Consider the following 20880-nt stretch of genomic DNA (forward strand, 5'->3'; position numbering starts at 1 on the left):
CTTGATTTCCTTCTTCAACCTTTCATCTTTAATTCGTTTTAGCTTCAAACTTCTTCAATTTTCCACCAATTTAATCCTACAAATAAAATACCAAATTTAGCATAATCCATCAAATTAATGCTCAAAAAGGACAAATATAAATAATAAATGTGAGGAAATAATGATTAAAAATATGTATTTTTAGCCTCACATCAGTAAACCAATACAAAGAAAATAACTTATCGTTTGGGGAATTTAATTAGGTTAGTTAACAATTTTAAAGTTAGAGTCAACACACAACAAACAATAAATAATCATAATTAGATAATGAAAGAGTAGTGAGAAATTGAATTTGGGCCTCCTTTTGGGCCAAATTCGCTAGAATAGCCATGTATACGACCAATGTATACTTTGCATGCGGGTCGTATTTTGACCCATTTTCTTGTATATCAGACTACATATCAAGTGTATACAATCCTCTTTGACGCCTTCAACCTGTATTTTCATTTTTACTCCCGTATTTGTTAGGCTGGACCGTATATCAACGTATAAAGGTTGTATCAAGTTGTTTTTCCGCTTTCCAGAATCTATAAATTTAATTTCCAACCCCTATACTGCATGTGACCTGTTCATTGGCTATTTTTGGACTCGATAGGAAATATAGAATTGTGCAAGGGGAGGAAGCCTCCAAAAACTCGGATTGGCATCACATAAAAACAAAGTAAAAGAAAAAAAAGATTAGCATCTAACTTTCAACAACTTAATCAATTAAGGAAATTGTGCATTTAAAAAACAAAGTCCCAACTCTCCAAATGGTCAGTGCCTTTCCACAATTAAGCACTGATAAATACATATGATTGCAAAGGGAAAGAAGACAAAATTCTTTAAGGTGAACACATGGAATCCAACAAAGCAAATTTAACATACAATTTTAAGAAGACAAATTTAAATGGAGCCTACATGCATCAAGTGAAAATAATGAAGCAAGAAACAATACTCTCAGCATAGGGATAAAGCACTTAGATTAATGAGATACAACTGTATCCAAACTAAAGACAATTTAGAGCTAAATTGATCATTCTTAGAAAGAACGTACTTGTAAAATATGAAAGGAAAACATTCATAATAAGTAGATCAATCCAAGGATGACCAACATGAGATTCAACCAACAACAAACTAATATGAACTGAATCATAATACTCAAAGGCAATGAAAGTCATGTAAACTTTGATCTAATCAAAATCAAATTTCAAAAGGAGAAAGACACGAACCAACAAAAGCATTAGATAAAACAAGCACATAATAAATGGATAGATTCTGATGAGTGAACAAAGAGGGCGAATAAACAGATGCTTCGCTACTTGGAAATGGTGCTGTTGAATTCGAAATCCAACACAGGTAGTCAAGAAAATCTGAATCGATAACAGAATCTTATACTTAAAACTCAACGGCAAAGTTGGACCAAAATAAACAAGCAAAACAAAGGCTTAGAAATGGCTCTAACATGTCACTCAAAGCAGTGAGGCAACAAAGAGATTCAATAAACCGAGAAAGCCAAGCCATCGGAATGAAAATGAGATTACATTAAACACGATTTATCACATTAGTTAATTTCAAGAACTTATAGACCTATATTGAAGCAACAGTCTTGAACAGTAACACCCTAAATGCAGCACACATAATGCTCAACGACAATATGAGTGAAATAATATGGATTCAACGACATTTAGATATCAAATGAAGCCGATGACGGAATAAGCTCGAACAATGAAACATAGAATCGACCATGTAAACGAATTTTTACAACTTCCAGATTTATACTCAAATGGCTACAAATTTCTATAAACTTATTGTCTATTCAGAAGAGATTTAGATAATAACATTAAAGAAAGAATTGGACCAAGCAGTAACTAAAGACTAAAGATAACTACAAATAAAACTATGATAGAAGAAATTTAAGGAAGACTAAATAAAATGCACCTCGATACATAATACTCTAGCAGCAGACGGAGGATACAACATTTTAATGTTCAAGCCATATTAAGAAGCACATGAAAATTCAAAGAAAATAGTCATCCGGGCAGTAACGAAGCAACACACACTATTTGCAAAGGGAGAACAAGAAGTAAGAATGAGAATGTTAGCTATTCAGAGTGTAGCGAGCTGGACAGCAACGAGCAGAAGGTAAGCAACAACTTCACACCAAGGAGAGTTCCGACAACTTCAAGCAAAAATCCGAATCGACTTCGAACACATACCCCTTCAAGAACTTCCGACTAGAAGACTGTATTCGACCCTCTTAAGCATGAAACTCCATTTTTTCTTTGGTTTTCTCGCTACTTTTTGATTAATTTTTCTCCTAAAATCCGTTACCCCTTGACATATGAAAATAGAGCCACCTTTATAGGAAGAAACTAGGGCAGAAATTGGGGGGAAACGGATGAAAAATGGGCAGAAACGAGGCCCATTATGAAATTCAAAACTCAAAAATCTTTCACAATTTGGAACGAACACTTTTTCCCTGATAGTTCGCCCCATTCCGGAAAAGGAAAGGGCGATGGACGGACTCGATTGGTTTGATCGTTCTTGGAGCGAGGCGTGTTGCTCATTTTAAAGCAGCTGTTAACGTCTGGGAATTGCTCTGTTTTGTTGACGTTAGAAGCTGGTGGAAGCTGGGTTTCTTTTGGAATAAGGAAATGGGCCGGGTCGGTGGAATTAAGAGGTGGGCTGGGAATTGGAGTGGAATTGAGTGGGCTGGATCGTTTGGGCATGTTTTGGGTTGGCTGAAAGAGGTAAAAACAAGGCCCAAGGTAATCAATTAAAAAGGGTTGAGTGAATTGGCTAGATTAGTCTAAGGTATGTAGTAGAGAATTAGTTAATCATTTAGTCAAATTGGGTTAATTAGTAAATTTGACTAGTAATTAAATAAGATGAATTAATATAATTAACTAACGAGCTTCTTAATCTTAACGAAATAAAATAATCGACTTAATTATAAACTAATTAATTTAAAAATGTAAACTATTATATAACTAAACTAATTAGTAAGATATTTAAACAAAACAAATTCTTTTTGAGACGATTTTCGAATATTCATAAAATATAATAAACATATTCAAAATTTTATAGACTATATAAATTAATTTAAAAAACTATAAAAATTACAAAATTACTTAAAATGACTTGGAAAATATTTTAAATTTTATAAAGTCAATTATTTCAAATCGTTTGGAATTTAAAAAGCTCGATGATTAATCTATATTGTGGAGGCTCAAAATTGGGTGTCAACAAAATGATTCCATAACAAAGCTTGTATAAATTCAGTTATGAGGGAAGACATGATAAGTTCAAAAAGCTAGGCTAAGGGATATAAGTTACATATCTACCCCGAATGGGTATGTGCATCACAATCTCTAGACTGACTCGTATAACATTGAAATTTCCTCTTCAGAACCTCAATGAGTACTTTTTTCACCAATTATAGTAAGCCCTGCTTCAAAGCAACAGAAAAAACTAACTCATGTGGCAAAGGAACAATATGTCTAGACTAACAGAAACTTGTATCTTCATAGTAACCGAGAAACTTGACCAAAATTGCAGCAATCCTACAACAAACCAACCAAAACTACAACTAAAACAACAGCTAAAGCGAGAGTAAAATTTCAAAAATTATTCACCAAAATATTTGTTAAAACTGAAACAAAAGCCTTGCATCAAAGCAACATAAAAAACTAGCTCATCTGGCAGAGAACAATAGAATCAGACTAATAGAAACTTGTATCTTCATACTAACCGAGAAACTTGTTGCAACAATCTCTACAACAAACCAATCAAAACTACAACTAAAACAACAGCTAAAGCGAAAGTAAAATTCAAAACTGAAACAAAAGCTCTGCATCAAAGCAACAGAAAAAACTAGCTCATCTAGCAAATGACCAATAGGCCTAGACTAACAGAAACTTGTATTTTCATACTAATCGAGAAACTTAACCAAAATTGAAGCATACAACAACCAACCAACCAAGAGTACACTAAAACAACAGCTAAAACGAAAGTAAAATTTCAGTAAATATTCACCAAAGCACCTGTCAAAACTGAAACAAAAGCTCTGCATCAAAGCAACAGAAAAAACAAGACCAAAAACTAGTCTACCATAGTAGAAAAAATGAGACCAAAACTATAGGGAAGCAACATAAGCAACTGCACAAAAATTGATAAGTAGTAACAAACTTACAATAAACTTACCTTTTACATGAGAGTTAATCTATTTAATAGATTTTACATATATAAAAGATTCTAGCATCCCCATGACCTACATTAGTCATACACAAAAGAGTGTGAACATAACTAGAGGATCAAAAAATGGCACTCCAATCAAAGTTTGAAACTGTTAGTTGAGCAAAAACTATCACACTAGTGCCACCACTTATATACACAAGCTTATCATACTTTAAAGTTTATCATTGACGATCATGAACATCATTGTTTGGCGCTCAAGCTCACCTATACGTTAAAAGATTTCCATATTTTTGACATCTCCACTAATAACCTTTTTAGCTTTGATACGTTGCTCTATGGTGTACAAATCAAATGTAGAAAATTCAATGATGAAATAAATTTGATCACGCATATCAGAGTGTTCACGATTTCCAATCTTGTCGATCAAGGAACCAATTCTTTTATCTTGGCTTTCATTAATGTTTTTCATAACTTTCTCCATACTATTGTGAAATGTTTCATTAACATCTTCCACAATCCTTTTTCTTTTCTTGCCTTTTTCTTTTTCATTGGCACTAGAAGAAGATTTTTTAGAGTGATAGTAATCTTAGTTTTGTATTCAACCTATTGAAATTTATATCTAAGAAGAGTAACGGATTTTAACTTACTTGAGGTCAAAACAAAGAATTATCAACAATACTATAAAAACTACATGAGGCTGAATCCACATCGAATCTATGAGAAGAAAGTTGTGCAAAAAGGTTGAAGTAATTATTGGGATAGATTGAGTTAAACTGAGACGATGTCGAAATAAAAGTTTTTTGACACAACATCAAGGTGTTTTAAGTTTGGAGAATAGTTACATCTAACTGAATCGAACTTCAAATCCAATATGGTAGAGGAAGATGATCAAAAGAGCTTGGACAAGAGGATTCACTTCAACAGTAGTGTTCTTCAACTTTTCACTTTCTGTTTTTTTCTTGTTTTTGTCTTTATAAATCTCCGTGTAGATATTTTTAGTTTATTTGTTTATTTTTTTGGTGGATTATGCACTTTGAGAAAACTCACATGTCTTATACATTTTTATTCGTTTTTTAATATATTTTGACCTATGTGATCTTTAATTTTAAAAAAAAGATATGAAAAATGATATTTTAATTTTTATTTAATATTTTAAATATTTGTTCGTTCTAAAGCTCGATACGATTCTACTTGAGTTGCAAGAGATATTGATAAAATTATTAAAAGTAAATTTTAATATCGTGAACTGAATGTTGGAAGTAACTTTTAAAATATAACAAGTATATATACATATAGTCAATCACTTGAAAATTTGATACAAATATATATAACTTTTTCTATATGCTTTAAAAGACTATTGTAGACCAGAATAAAATATGTAATAGGTTGCAATCCTTTATCTCCTCCATCTTCATCTTTTTGAGGTCAACGTGTCGAATGAGTCAATATTAATAGTTTTTTGCATTAAAAATGATTTTCGTAGGAGAATATATACAACAAATTAATTAATTAGAAAAAAATAGACAATTAAACACAAACTAAAATTGTAAAGAATTATAATACTAAACAATTTATTGATGCTGCAATCACTTTTTTACATTTTGTAGAAAAATTTACCGCATTAAACCTTGAATCTAACACATAAAAAGCAACAAATAAATTTTCGCAAGTATTCACATACAACAAGTAATAATTAAACTCAATACCTATATTTTGTCGCAACTGTAACACAAAAGACAACAAATTTGAAAATGAGAAAACTTTAAGAGAAAAAAAAAACTTGAAAATGAAAGAACTTAAACAAAAATTACAAAGATAAAAACTTGAAAAGGGAAGACTTTTACAAGAAAAAATAAGATAAAAAGTTGAAGAAAAAACAAACAGGGAAAGAGAAAGGAGAATACGTTGTTACTTGAGAGATAAATGACGACAATGGTGAAAAAGACATTTTGTTTGCTTATTACAAAACATATATTATTTTTTGTTTTGTCCATTTTTTTCTTGTCTCGGCGTCCTTTATTTTCATATAAGTTGTCTAAATTTTAAACAAGAAAGTTGATTCTATTACAAAAATATAGATATAAATCGGTATGCTTTAGAAGACTGTTGTAAGCAAGAATATAGAATGCAATAGGTTGCAATTGAATATGATCTTTTATGTAACATCTTGCACCTAGAAATGACTATAAACAGTTTAAAATATGAAAATATTGATTTTTGGAAAGAATAAGGAAATCTGAAAATTTTGTCTAAGTTAAGAAAGTGAGTTTTGATCATTTTCAAACGGCCATAACTCCTAGCTCAAGAGAAGTTAGGAGCAGATCTTGATATGGTTGGAAGCCCTTGGAGAAATATTTCCAACGCCGCCGAGATTGCACGATTGCGACATCGTATGATTGAGATATGCCTTTTGAAAATTGGGTTGTTGGATTGAGGAAAGTCCCAATCCGGATTTAGGGAAAGGCAAAGTAGTCTTTTCTCTAATTAATTTCCTAATTTGATTTTAGGGATTTATTGGGGTAAAAACATGACTTAGTCAGTTTGGAGAATTGAGAAATACGCTTAGGGCTTGGAGAAGAGAGAAAAGAAGAAAGAAAGGGAGAAAAAAGCAAGAATTCGTCAAGATCATCCAAGCTTGCGAGTGGAATTCGTCGGGGGTGATCCCTATTAAGGTATGTGAGATCTTTTTGTATTGGGTTAGTTCACCCACACACCAACTTGTTTCAATCCAATTGTTTTGAGTTGGTTACATGTTGAAGAAGTAAGGTTCTTGAAGAACAAATTGTAGAATTCTTGTTGGTTGAGTTGTTGATGCTTGGGGGTGAGTTGATTCATATTTCTGAGTTGTTTTTCGAGTTAGATTGGTTGTATATTAAGGGTACAATTGATCCTAAGTGTTTAGGGAAGGAACTATGGAAGTTAGGGAAGTTTAGAGAGGAAGAACGGAAGAGAAAAATCGGAAGTCGCTGGGCAAAAGGGCTGGGGCGCCGCGCCAGCCAGAGCGCCACAAAAACTTCTCTGAAGTTTGGCCTCTGGAGTGTCGCGCCAGCCAGAGCGCCAGGGACGCCAGTTCTCCCCATTCGTTCCCCACCTTTTCATACTTGTTCTTAAGTAATGTACCTACGTTTTCTAGTTGATTCCAACACTCTAAGGTACATCTAAACATCATAAAATCATCCATAAACATGAGATCATGAGCCTCGAATTCATAATTCAATTCAAGGAAAGTTAAGATCAAAGTTAAAAAAGTTAAGAGTCAAGTCTAGAAGTTTAAGAAGCAAGTCAAAGCAAAGTTCCTAAAGTTTTCAAGGGTCTTTATTAAACGTTTTAAATTCGTTTTAAGGCTCAAGTTTCAAGTTAAGCAAAGAGTAAAGAGTTGAGTTCATTTCTCAGAAAACTATTAGGGAACTAAGTATTCCCAAAGAGTCTATAAATGTTTTCACATTTGAGTAAGAAAAAGGGAACATCGATTCCAAGAGAGCTTTTAAGCAAAGTTTTGAGTAATTATCTCAAACCAAATAAAGAAGTTATGTTTTTAAAAACATATGAGCTAAAGTATATTTTGGGAGTAGTATTGAGCACCGATATGGGGATGCACGTTCATATTGACTCAAGTCTCCATAAACCATGTAGCTATCATGGGTAGTAAATGATCATACTTTTTAGATGAATCCTTAAGATGCTTTTAGCATAGACTAGTGGATCCACTAAGTTAAGCGTTCTATATGACGACAAAGTATAGGACAGTTCTGGCAGCGTGGGCAAGACGTTATATCACCACTTAGGCTTATAGTGGTGGTTGTCGGTTAGAGAATCTCCCACAAAATTTATATTACTTTCATATACAAGTAAAGTTGGGTTTGTTATTGATTTATTTTTAACGAACTAAGTTGTTTACACTGTTTTACAGGCTTTATATATATATATATATATTTCTACTATATAGAAACGTGAAAGAGCAGGACGACCACAACTATATTTGTTGTACCTTACACAACAATGATTAGACAAATATATGTACTCTTCGTAATTTTAACCAAAAGTGAGGGTATTTATGTCCTTTAAATATATTCTTTCTTCTCATCTGCTTCTCGATCATTCTCGGCTCTATTTTTCTCTCTCCTTACCCTTCATTTTCCAGATCAAACGAGGAGTTTCTCAAATAGTACATTATGTTTTAAAACACCCACTCCGAGTTTATCAGTAAAAATTTCAGCCTTTGATAGAGATTTTCCACATTGTTAACCTATAATTCTTCCGATACAGTTATCTAAAGTTCAATTTCATCCTCGAAATGTCATACCAAATCAAATCTGCAGCTTTCGTTCTCTGAGCCTTAAGTCCTCAAATTGAAGGGAGTAACTAAAAATGAGTCTGCATACTCATTATTTGAGATACTCAAGGTCCATTTATGTTGAAGTGAAGAAATTGTGGATTTGTTATACTACAACTAAGGTACGCTTGCATGGATGATGATGCCCATAATTTTTTTTTGTTTGCAATGGTAATTAAATTCCATTGTTCCGTTGTGGATTTGTTATATGTTGAATTGAAGAAATTGCGGATTTGTTATACTGCAAGTAGCCTTTTAACCTGCAAAGTTGTCCTTTTTTACTTTCATGTTCTTAATGGATTTTAAGATGCCCTCTTCTTCTTCTTTCCTGTTTTTTTAAGCTACAACTAACGGGAGTTATGCCTTAACTTACCGATCCTAATCAAATTTTTAAGATACCTCAAATTAAGGGAGTTAATAAAAATTCAATCTTGCAAGTCCTACTATTTTTGTTTTATGTTAAAATAAATGTAGGTTGTATAAACAAAAATTTTATTTGGCACCTCCCTTGAAAAACATGCTATATTGATGATTTTGTATATTTCTTCCTGTGGATACTATTGAAAAGGTGTATGGCAGATACATGACGCTACGATTCATAAGAAAATCTTCTTGCATTGGCAATTGTTATAATTTTTTTCTTACTACTTATATTCTTTATTCATATGGATTAGTGAAGGTGGGAAACAACATTGCGTACACTTACCCTCTCCAGACCCCACTTTGTGCCACTATACATGGTATGTTGTTGTTTTAATAGTGCTGATGGTATTTTTTTTTTGGAAGAAGCAAGGTCTGTCAGGTTTTCGTTTTAAGTCATATAAGTTTGTTCTGTATTCTAGAATATTAAGACCAAACTATCTTACTTTCTTTTGCGATCTTGAGGTCAATTACCTAAGCATATGTGAAGTAAGATCAAACACATCATAATCAATCACACAAGATTGCATTCAATAAAGATTTAGTTTCTCGATAATTGTAGTGTCTGGGCCACTTGTGTGCACCTCAAACTAATTTCATGAAATACTTGTTATATCCCTTCAACACAAGTTACCGAGTTACTCCCTTCAACACAAGTTACCGAGTTACTCTTATAATCAAGATTTAAATTGCTTTCTCGATAACCAAATAAGCTCTCCAGATGATTAGTTTATTTTTAAAATAATGATCTCTATGTGAAATTTATTGATAAAAATGTCTCATTGAGGTCTAAACCACAAGAAGCTTATGTGAGCAGTAGGCATGTATTTGTGAATTTGATGTTTTTCAAAGTGACAATAAAGTAAAACACTTTTTATTGAAGAGAAGAAGGGCAAAGGCCCTCACAGGAATGAATTAGAGACATTTACAAAATTAATATTTCGAATGATATGGTTATGACTCAAGTAGAAGGCTGACTGGTGGATCTTTGATCTCTGCCTTATTCATGGTGAATTGAGAATGAAAGGATCATGTTATTGTCAATGGCTCGATACATATTCAGAGTAAACATAAAAATTTCTTAATAACTTGAATCCACAGACTTTTTGTTATTTATTTTGGTAAGTTGATCGAGAGGGAAGGTACCTGAAGGCTAATATTTGTAATTTCTATGTTCTACCTATTAGTTTAGAATTGTATCTATGTGTCACAAAATCACTGACTGATATAAGAACATGATAAAAAGAGGATAATAACATAGAGGATAAAATTTGCCTCTAAATTGAAAAATGAAAAAAACGCGTAGAGGTTGATAAAAATTGACCATATTAATATCGAAGGAAGCTTGAGATCTTGACATCTGACCTTACCGAGGAAAACTAATCACATGTATGGGATTTACTCAAAGTATTTTAGATTTGTAAGAAAATATGCTTTTCTTAATTCCTATAGTTGCTTGTGTAGCATTGTTACTTGCAGGAAATACCTAGAATCTGTAGTAAATAAATTATGTTTCTATTTCAGAAAAAGTATTCTTTCAAGTTTCAATTATTTGGTGATGGTTTTAGTCCTATATAGTCCTGTTGGACTGTTTTAGTTTCAAAAAAGTTTGAAAATGCTTCATAGCAATTTTTTTTTTATCTTTGTGTTGTTTACTCTGTACTTTAAACTCAAAAGAAATACAAAGTTCTTCCAGTAGTCTGCAAGATACATTAGGGCAGAAATCTTTTGCTTTTAACCTAAGTTGCTCAGATTTGGGTGAGGGTGTTCGATACCGATGTGAATTTAGAGGTCAGATTCATCATGATTCTTATTTCATGATATGAGGGTACATATCCAAGTACTAATACTTAGACTATGATCTGGGTAGAAATGTGGTGGTTGAAATAACTTTCTTCTATTTGAATAAATCAAATAGTAGGTAAACTATATAAGCTTCTATTTATTTCAACTTGACATTTTTTCTATATACATTCTCACAAACGTAGTAATTTTCTGTCTTGATGACATTATCTGACAGGTCCTGATGTTTTCGTGAAGACCACGAATAAAGGAGACTGATAATGACTAGCGAGGCTATCCCTTGAATTTATTGCTAATTATTCTAAATTTAATATGGTTGGAAAATGGGCAACCCTAAGAGTATGAGTCAGCTCGCCGGCGGCCAACCTTTTCCGGTGGCTGATTTACTGACATCTTCTTCAGAATTTCCTCCTTTACCTTCAAAGGCCTCAACTGCTACTAAACTGTTAAACCCCTGTCTGCCCAAAGAATTCTCATTTGCAGAATCCCTTAACCAATCGGCTCAACAAAATCATGACAGTCTTAGAAGAGATTTTACACTGGTTGGGGGTATCCCACAAATCAAATGGACAGAGGAAGAGGTTGACAGAATGAACCAAATTGAAGAGCTTCAATTCGCAGTGGTAGGCAAATTTATGCATGAATGGAGTGATTTAGAAGAATTAAGGAGGATAATTCCTCAACAATGTGATGTTAAAAGTAATTGTCAAATTGGCCTCCTTCGTAATAAACATATCCTCATTCGTTTGACAAAACATAAGGACTTTGTTAATATGATTTCAAAGGGAGCTTTCTATGTCAAATGCAAAGACAGGTATTCTTACCTAATGCGCACACTGATATATGATTCTAGGTTTAATGTTAACGAAGAAACATCGCTGGCCATGGCGTGGATATCTTTCCCTAACCTATTGCCCACTTTTTTTGTCAAAGAATGTTTGTTCTCTTTAGCTGCTGCTGTGGGTAAACCTATACAAATTGATCAAGCCACTGTCAATAAATCTAGGCCTAGTTGTGCTCGTGTGAAGGTTCTAGTGGATTTGAAAAAGAATTTCCCTAAGGTTGTTCAGATGAATATAGAGAATGAAGCTACTGGGGAAGTTAGGTATAATATGGTTGCTATTAAATACGATTATGTTCCAAAATATTGTTTTGATTGCAAAATGCAAGGGCACAGTAATGAAGAATGCAGAATGCACAAAATCCCACAACCTAGAGATGTGGAAAATTTTCAACATGATAGGGGTGGTGGTATTAATAATTCAGATCCTCGGCTTGTTCCCGCTAAACTCCGTTATGAGCATAGATTTCAAAAAGGCAAAGCTAGAGTCCTGTCAAGTGGTAGGGTGGTTGGTGACCCTGGACAATGGGCTGTGGTGAAAGATTTGAGACCTTCTGAATATCAGCTACCTATAGCAGTCAAAAATAAATTTGATGCTCTTACACAAAATGGAGAGGAGATGGATAAGGAAGGGAAGTTACAGGCAAGAAATAAGCAGGACATCAGTAGCAATAAGCAGACTAATAAGGATGCAAGAATATTCCAGCAAGGGGAATCCTCTAAAGATTGGATCATAAGGTCCTTTGGTAAGAAAAATGATATAATTGTACTTGATAAACATGCGCAACAAAGAACAACAAATATACAGAAACATATCAAAGGAGATGAAGTGCAACAGAAGAGCAATGAGATTGAGGTCATAAATGCAGATAAAGGGCAGAACACAATGTCCAGCAACACCAATGTGGATAGACATGAAGCACAGAAGAATAGTAATGAGGCTGAGGTCATAGATACAATTAAAGGGCAAGATTCAGAGTCCAGCAATATTAATGTAGATAGAGACGAAGCACAACAGAAGAGCAATGAGATTGAGGTTAATGCTAATGATTTAGATGAACATGTAGTTTCCAACAATATTAGCAACCAACAGAAGGATTTGGTACTCAGTCAAGCAGATTATTTTTCAAACATGGAGTTGGCAATTGTGGAAGTTCCTAATGCAATTCAAATAGATGAGTCCCAGATGATTCAAATAGAGTCTCCTAATAGAGTTCTACACGATATTGTGTCTCATAATTTAGAAGAAGTGAAGAGTCTTGAAGCAGAAGAGAACCAAATTGCTAAAGGTGTTATTGAAACTGAGGAATCATAGGAGATATGGGATTATGTACCAATTAAAGCTAATATATCTCCAAAACATTTAAAATGTGCCAGAAAGGGGAAAAAGCAGGGTAATGGAGAAAATACTCAGCCCACCAGAGTTCAGCCGAAAAGAGTTAAATCAGTTCCTAAGAGATATGAAGGCTCTAATTTGGAATATTAGATCGGTGAAGTCTCAACAAGCATTTCATAGAGTTCAGATACTTCATAATTTCCATAAGTTCACTTTTATTGGACTATTGGAATCGTTTCAAAACTCTAGACATATTAACAAATATAGGAGGAGATTAAGGATGCCTTTGGCTACGTCAAATTGCAATGGTAAAATTTGGTTTTTTACAAACCATGATTTCACTACTACTGTGATAAAGGACATTGAGCAGCAACTAACTCTGCAATTACATCATCAAAGTTATATTCACAGTTTATTTGTTACATTAGTTTACGCTAAGTGTAATGCTGATCAAAGACAGATGTTGTGGGAAGATCTCTTCCAATTGGCTATAGGAATGACAAGTCCATGGGTAGTTGGAGGAGATTTCAATGTTGTGTTGAATGCAGAAGAAAAAATAGGTGGTTTACCGGTGAGTGATGCTGATCATGAAGACTTGGAAAACTGTATTTCCTCCTATGATTTAAACGAAATACAATTTAGAGGCAACCCATTTACTTGGTGGAATGGTAGAGCTAATAATGAGTGTATCTTTGAAAGATTGGATAGAATTCTTTCTAATCAAGAAATGCAGGGATGGTTTAATCATATGGAAGTGGAGCATCTAGCTAGAACTGGGTCTGATCATGCCCCTATGCTTTTAACTTGTGAAGAAGGTGCAACCAGGTATAAGAAACCATTTAGGTTTCTTAAATTCTGGACTGAAAATGCATCATTTATTGATGTGGTGAGGCAGAATTGGGTAGGAAATGAGTCATTAAACCCGTTCATAGCCTTCAAGGAGAATCTAAAGAGAGTGAAAACAGCTTTGACAAAATGGAGCAAAGATACTTATGGTGATATCTTTAAGCAACTCATTATTAGGGAAGATATTGTCAAAATTAAAGAAAAATTATTTGAAGAACATCCCAGTGGTGAAAACAAACAAGTGCTTCAAAGAGCTCAAGCTGAATTTAAGAGGTATTTGCACTTTGAAGAAATCTTCTAGCAACAAAAAGCTGGGTATGATTGGTTCGAGAATGGAGATAGAAATACAAGATTCTTCCACAATATTGTGAAGGGAAGAAGAAAGAAGCTCCAACTGCACAGAATTCAGAATAATCAGGGAAATTGGCTTGAGGAAGAAGAGGAAATTGCAGCAGAGGCTGTGAACTTTTATCATTCTCAGTTCTTACAAGAAAGAGATGCTACAGAGTTTTCCTTATTAGGTAACATTCCTGAAATAATTAGTGAGGCAGATAACGCAATTCTTTGCAGGCAACCAACTCTTGAGGAAATTAAAAAAGCGGTTTTCAAGCTAAATGGCGTTAGTACAAGTGGTCCTGAAGGTTTATCGGGTGCTTTCTATCAATGTTGTTGGGATATAGTGGGTATTGATATTTTCAGAATGGTACAAGAGTTTTTCAGAGGTAATTCTCTTCCTAGATTCATTACTCACACTAATTTGGTCCTGTTACCTAAGAAGGAACAGATTCAGTCCTTCTCTGATTTAAGACCAATTAGTTTGAGTAATTTCACTAATAAAATTATGTCCAGGGTTGTTCATGACAGACTGGAAGCTTATTTACCCAAATTGATTTCCCACAATCAATCAGGTTTTGTTAAAGGGAGAAGCATCATTGAAAATGTGCTTTTGACACAAGAGATTGTCTCTGACATCAGAAAGAGAGCTAAACCAGCAAATGTGATCCTAAAGCTTGATATGACCAAGGCTTATGATAGAGTATCTTGGTTCTTTTTGATGAAAGTTTTTAGGAAAATGGGCTTTTCAAAATTGTTTGTTGATTTGATTTGGAGATTGATCTCCAACAATTGGTATTCAGTCTTGATCAATGGCCAAGCACATGGTTTTTTTCATTCCACTAGAGGAGTGAAACAAGGAGACCCTTTATCTCCTGCTCTCTTTATCTTATCGGCAGAAGTGCTTTCCAGGGGCCTAAATGCTTTGTTTGATGATGATCAATTTATGGGGTATGGTTTACCAAAGTGAAGTGCTAAGATTAATCATTTGGCTTATGCAGATGACACTATTATATTTGCTTCAACTAACAGTTACTCTTTGAAGAGAATAATGTCAATTTTGCAGGAGTATGAAGTTCAGTCAGGTCAGAAAGTCAACAAGGAGAAAAGTGCTTTCTATTTACATCAAAGTGCAAGTTCTACTGAGAAACAATTAGTGGAAAAATGCACAGGTATTTCTAAAGGTCAATTTCCTTTGAAATATCTAGGTTGCCCTATCACCCACTCCAGGAAAAGGAAGGAACATTATGCAGAGCTTATTAAGAAAGTGAAGGCAAAACTTCAATCTTGGAAAGGGAATATGTTGTCATATGGAGGAAAGGAGGTTCTTATCACGAGTGTTCTACAGAGTGTTCCAATTCATGTATTATCAGCTATAGTTCCTCCTATATGCGTGATTAAGAAACTTCATAAGATTTTTGCTAAATTTTTTTGGAGTAACAAAACTACATGCAAGAGTAAACACTGAGCTGCATGGGTGGATGTCTGTTTAGCTAAACAAGAAGGAGGTTTGGGTTTTAGATCCATGTTTGATGTTTCTAAAGCAATGTATGCTAAATTATGGTGGAGATTCAGGACTCAGAATACCTTATGGGCTAATTTTATGTGGAACAAATACTGTAAGAAGCATATTCCAGCTCTGGTTCAATGGAAAGGTGGATCACAATTGTGGAAGAAAATGTTACAAAATATGGACGTCATTGAAAAATTTATATGGTGGGAACCTAAGGGTGGAACTTCTACTGTTTGGTATGATAATTGGACCCAGCTAGGTCCTCTTTACACATATCAAACTGAAGTACAAACGTGTCACTCTTTGATGGACATTGAGTTTTTCATGAAGGAAGTAGGGTGGGATTATAATAGTATGTATGATCATCTGCCTTATCATGTTGTGGAACATATTAGGGAGCATATGGATCATATTAGACAGACTGATATGGGAGACAAACCGTGGTGGATCAAGACATGCACCGAAAAGTTCTCAGTTAAGAGTGCATGGGAGATTTTGAGGAAAAAAGAGGAAGTCAATGAAAATTGCAAGATAATATGGGTGCAAGATCTTCCGTTTAAGATATCTTTCTTTAGTTGGAGGGTTTGGACTAATAGAGTTTCAGTAGCTGCTGTTATAGCTAATTGGAATCCTAATCAGTCTCAACTTTGCTTATGTTATACTATTCCAACAAGAGAAACTATGGAACACTTATTTTTGAAAGGTGAAATTGCCAACAAAGTGTGGCAATATTTCTCATCTGCAGCTGGAATATTAGGGCCTTTCAGTTGAAGCAATCTATTAAAAAATGGTGGGATGTTCAAGGAAATACTAGGCAAAAGGTGATTTTTCAAGCTATTCCTAATCTAATCTTATGGTTCTTATGGAAAATAATAAATGTTGTGCTTCATGGTGGTAATTACACCACAAGTAAAGTGATTTGGGACATCAATAGTACTGTTAAGAAATTTATGAAGTTAAAGTTTCAATATATTGATGTCCCCTCCACTTGGCCTCAGATGGTTGCTCTATTGGATGTTTTCAGACCTGGGTTTGTCTCTAAATGGGTTAAATGGCATCCTCCACCATCTGGGTGGTTGAAATGTAATACAGATGGGGCTTCTAGAGGTAATCCTGGGCCTAGTACTGCTGCCTTTTGTATCAGAAATCATGAAGGAGAGCAGGTGATTGCTAAGGGGGTGAGGATCCCTGATTCTACTAATCTAGTTGCTGAAGCTATTGCTATTAGAGAAGGTCTTCAATGTTGTTTGGAAAACAACTTTCCAAACATTATAGTTGAAACTGACCTATTGGCTTTGGTACATATGCTGAAGGGAGAATGGGAAATACCTTGGAATGTGACAATGGAGGTCAATTCCATCAATAGATTGAGGAATACCATGTCAGTAAGAGTACAACACTCCTTAAGGGATGGAAATTCTCTTGCTGATTTTTTTGCTAACTTGGTTTTTCTTTTTGCAGGTACATATGAATTTAGATCTCTCCAAGAGGTTCCAGATACAGCCAAGAGAATTATCATCTTAGATAAACAAAGCACACCACAGTTGAGGATAAGGCAGTCAAACACTACAAGAGTGTAAATGGTTTGATTTGAATACACTTAACATATGATACTGATAAAGCTATATTAGATGATAAAAGCTACTACACATTATATGATGTCTGAATAAATTTCAGTTGGTTGATATACCATGCACCTGGTGAGAGTTTAGGGTGTTTCATATGGTATAAAATCAGGACTCATAGATTGTAGCAGTTAATTAACATCTATCGTAGGTTTATTATTTCATAATACACATAGCAGAATAGCTTCGAAATTGGTTATTTCGAACGATCAATCCAAAAGAGAAGAGAAAAATTGGTCGGGCTCAATTGTGTTCCTGACAAGTTGCTCAAGTCCAAAATACTTTGCACAACCTGTACAATAGTGCAAATCCCAGAACTCCATACACAACCTCAAAAAAAAAAGTCAGAAATTAGTAATTCTTTTACGATTTAAGTTTGGTGGTGGTATTAACCCTATTTTTGGGTTCAACCCACTGAAGGTTAGATCAAAGAAGATGAACTAATTTCAACTAACCTGAGGTTAAATGGATGGATTAACAACAATACTCTTTCCATAGAATCTACACGAGCTTGAATCTACATGAAATCTATGAGGAGAAAACTGAGCAAAAAGATTGAAATCATTTGGCATGGATAGATTGAGATGAATCTGAATAGAGGTGAGTAGGCAAATTACCAAAGGTTTTCAAGGGTATACAATTACGCCGAATTGAAGTCGAGTTTCTGCTCCGATTTGATGATGTATCGAGGAAGAGGCACTGCACCTGCAAGTACTCTTCAACTTCCACTTTCCTAATTTGTTTTTTGATATTTCTTAGTTGGTAAGTGTTGTCTTTTAGTGTTTTATTTAATTATTTGGTGGGCGGTTCACTTAGGCAACCCACATGATTTTGTATATATTTTCTCTTAGTTTAATAAAATTCTTGACCCATGTGGTCTTTGATTTTTTTTTAAAAAAAAAAAGCAAGCAATTGGTATGTAATAGACACATCATCTTTCTGTTGTTTTGTGTAATAAGTTTTTATTAACTATGCCTCTGAAATTGAAGATAAGATTTTGAACATGAATTTGGTATTCCACATTCTAATTTTGTGGTGCTGGTGGTTTTGGATTAGCTTGTTATTACTCTATGTGGATGAATTTACCTCATAAACATACTAATAATCTTGAGTTTATACTGCCTGATTTTCAAGAAGCTAGAAAATTTCATGTTACACAATTATCACTTAGTCTTGTTATAGCTGATGGGAATAATACTTTTTCAGTTTTTCAGATGAAAAATCTCACTTTGAAAAAACTGAGATGGGGTTGAATAATACAGTTAAGGAGTTTGAAAATAATGGATTGATGTATTTTAAAAGGAAGTTATGTATACTTGTTTGGGCAATAGGATCAATACTTTTTTCAAGAAAATGATACTCCTAGGAAAGAACCAGGAATTCCTTTAGTAAAATGTCTACCAAAGATTCATTGCAGTGTAGAGACAGTAAGAACATGTCAACTTGTCTATTATGCCTACAATTACAAGAAAGTAGACGAACGAGGCTTCAAGGTGAGTGTTTTACCTCCGTTAAGTTTTTTATGTTTACTTTGAATATATAATATGTGCTAGAGTATATATATGTGCTTTAAGGATAATAACTACTGATAAGAGAAGGCTTAAGCTAAAGAAATATCTTGCATCTTGTAGCAAAATGACACAGTTTCATAGTTTTGAGTTTTGACTATAAGGCCGGAGAGGAAAGAGCTGTAAGAAAGAACTAGAAAAACTAAAGTGAAAACAAGTCATTCAGAAGCTCTCACTTCGGTCATGGAGGTACTTCTATTTTGAAAAGCTTCTTGAACTTTTAGTAATTTTGAAAATTTTCAGTACATTTTTGTTATTTTTCTAAATATTATTACACTTCTGCGCATATGCCTTAAAGTACATGTGTTTTATTGTAGTACAAATGAAAATTGAAGCAGTAATTCTGTTTTTCATCTGGCAATGAATTTGTAAACTCCTCTATGAGGACGTCACTTTGTAGTATGGGCTGAGCTAAGCAAATAGCAAATCGAATTACCACTGAAATCTATGAGTCATTTCAGAAAATGAATGTCATCTTATGACAGCTGAGTATGAATTTATAATCGAGCTTATATCACTTTTTGATTTGCAGCTCGCTCTCTTGCAATTTCTCGTCTAGCTCCCTCTACTTGATCTCAAATTCTACCAGGGAGTATCTTTAATTGAGCATAAGATAAATTCTAATGATGTATTTATTGTGGCATTTGTACTTCGAAAACTTTTATGTAATTGTAAAAATAGTTTAACAATATTATCATACCTTATCCCTTTTTTATTGTACAACTACAATATTTGTTATGATAATCAAACTACAAAAGNTTACTCTTTTCAAGCTTAAGTTGTGGTTTAGCATTCCAAATTGCATGCTCGTGCATTCAATGTACTGATGTTAGTTGGCCTGCATCTTATTATGATGCAGACACAGGTAACCAGGACCAGCATCCCACACGTCGTTGATCCAGTTGAGCACTCCATAGTCAGTGGTGAGCCTCCTTGCATTCCGGAGGACTCTGTTATTTTGTTTTCCTAGTTTTGTTTTATTAGGATGTTGTGGGGTCTGTCCCAACATCCATCTCAGTATTGTAGAGGCTTCATAGACAGTCAGACAGTTACTATTGAGTCTCTCATCTATGTATTTGCAGATACTTTGTTTTGAGACATAAGTTGCCATTTTGGCTAAGATGTTATCATTTAAACTATTACATGAGTTTATTTTGTTGAGTTAAGTCTTCCGCTGAGTTAAGTAAGCCAGACCAAGGGTTCGCTTGGGGCCAGCAATGGTCTCCGAGTGCCGGCCACGTCCAGGGTGTAGGCTCGGGGTGTGGTATTTTATCTCATTTATTTTCATCTTTTTGAGGTCTGGCATGACGAATGAATCAATATAAACAGTTTTGTACATCATAAAATAATTTTCTTAGGAGAAAAATTCTATCAACAAATTAATTAGGAAAAAGATAACAAAGTGAAAATGTAAAGAATTACATAATAAACAATTTACCGCATTAGATAGTGAGAAATTGCAATTACTTCTTTGCATTTCATAGAAAAGTTTACTGCATTAGACTTTGAATGAAACAAATAAAAAGACAATAAATAAATCTTCACAAGTACTCATATACAATATATAACATTTAAATTCAATACAATATTGTTTTGCAGTTGTAACACAAACTACAACAAACTTGAGAATAAGAAAACTTTAAGAGAGAAAAAAAAAGATAAACTTGAAAAGGAAGAACTTTAACATATGTTACAAAGTAAAAAACTTGGAAATGGTGAATTTTTACAAGAAAAAAAAAACAAAGACAAAAACTTGAAGAAAAAAAGAGAGAGAGAGAGGAATACAGTGTTATAGATGCATTTTTAATAACAATTGGCTAGTTTATTTCCCTAACGTCTCTATTATTCATCTTACCAAAACTCATTCGGATCATAACCCCTTCCTAGTCAAATTATCCTCTCATAATCACCCCCTTAGGCATCAATCCTTTAGACTAGAAAAGTACTGGTTAGACCACCCTAATTTTAAGGATATTATTCAATAGTTGGCAGAATAGGAACCTAAGTGAAGCGATTAATCATTTCAAAGATAAGGTTACCTCTT

At 33.9% G+C, this 20880-nt stretch overlaps 1 long non-coding RNA gene across 1 annotated transcript; it reads left to right on the top strand.

Annotated features, from left to right (window-relative positions):
• The first annotated feature begins 8483 nt into the window (after positions 1-8483).
• LOC125877929 (uncharacterized) lies at positions 8484-11059 on the top strand. The gene is made up of 3 exons (XR_007447645.1): positions 8484-8673; positions 9231-9291; positions 10992-11059. It is a non-coding gene; the product is annotated as an uncharacterized LOC125877929 (long non-coding RNA).
• Positions 11060-20880: the final 9821 nt, after the last annotated feature.

The sequence above is a fragment of the Solanum stenotomum genome, chromosome 9 (assembly GCF_019186545.1).
Source record: "Solanum stenotomum isolate F172 chromosome 9, ASM1918654v1, whole genome shotgun sequence".
NCBI classification, from domain to species: Eukaryota; Viridiplantae; Streptophyta; class Magnoliopsida; order Solanales; family Solanaceae; genus Solanum; species Solanum stenotomum.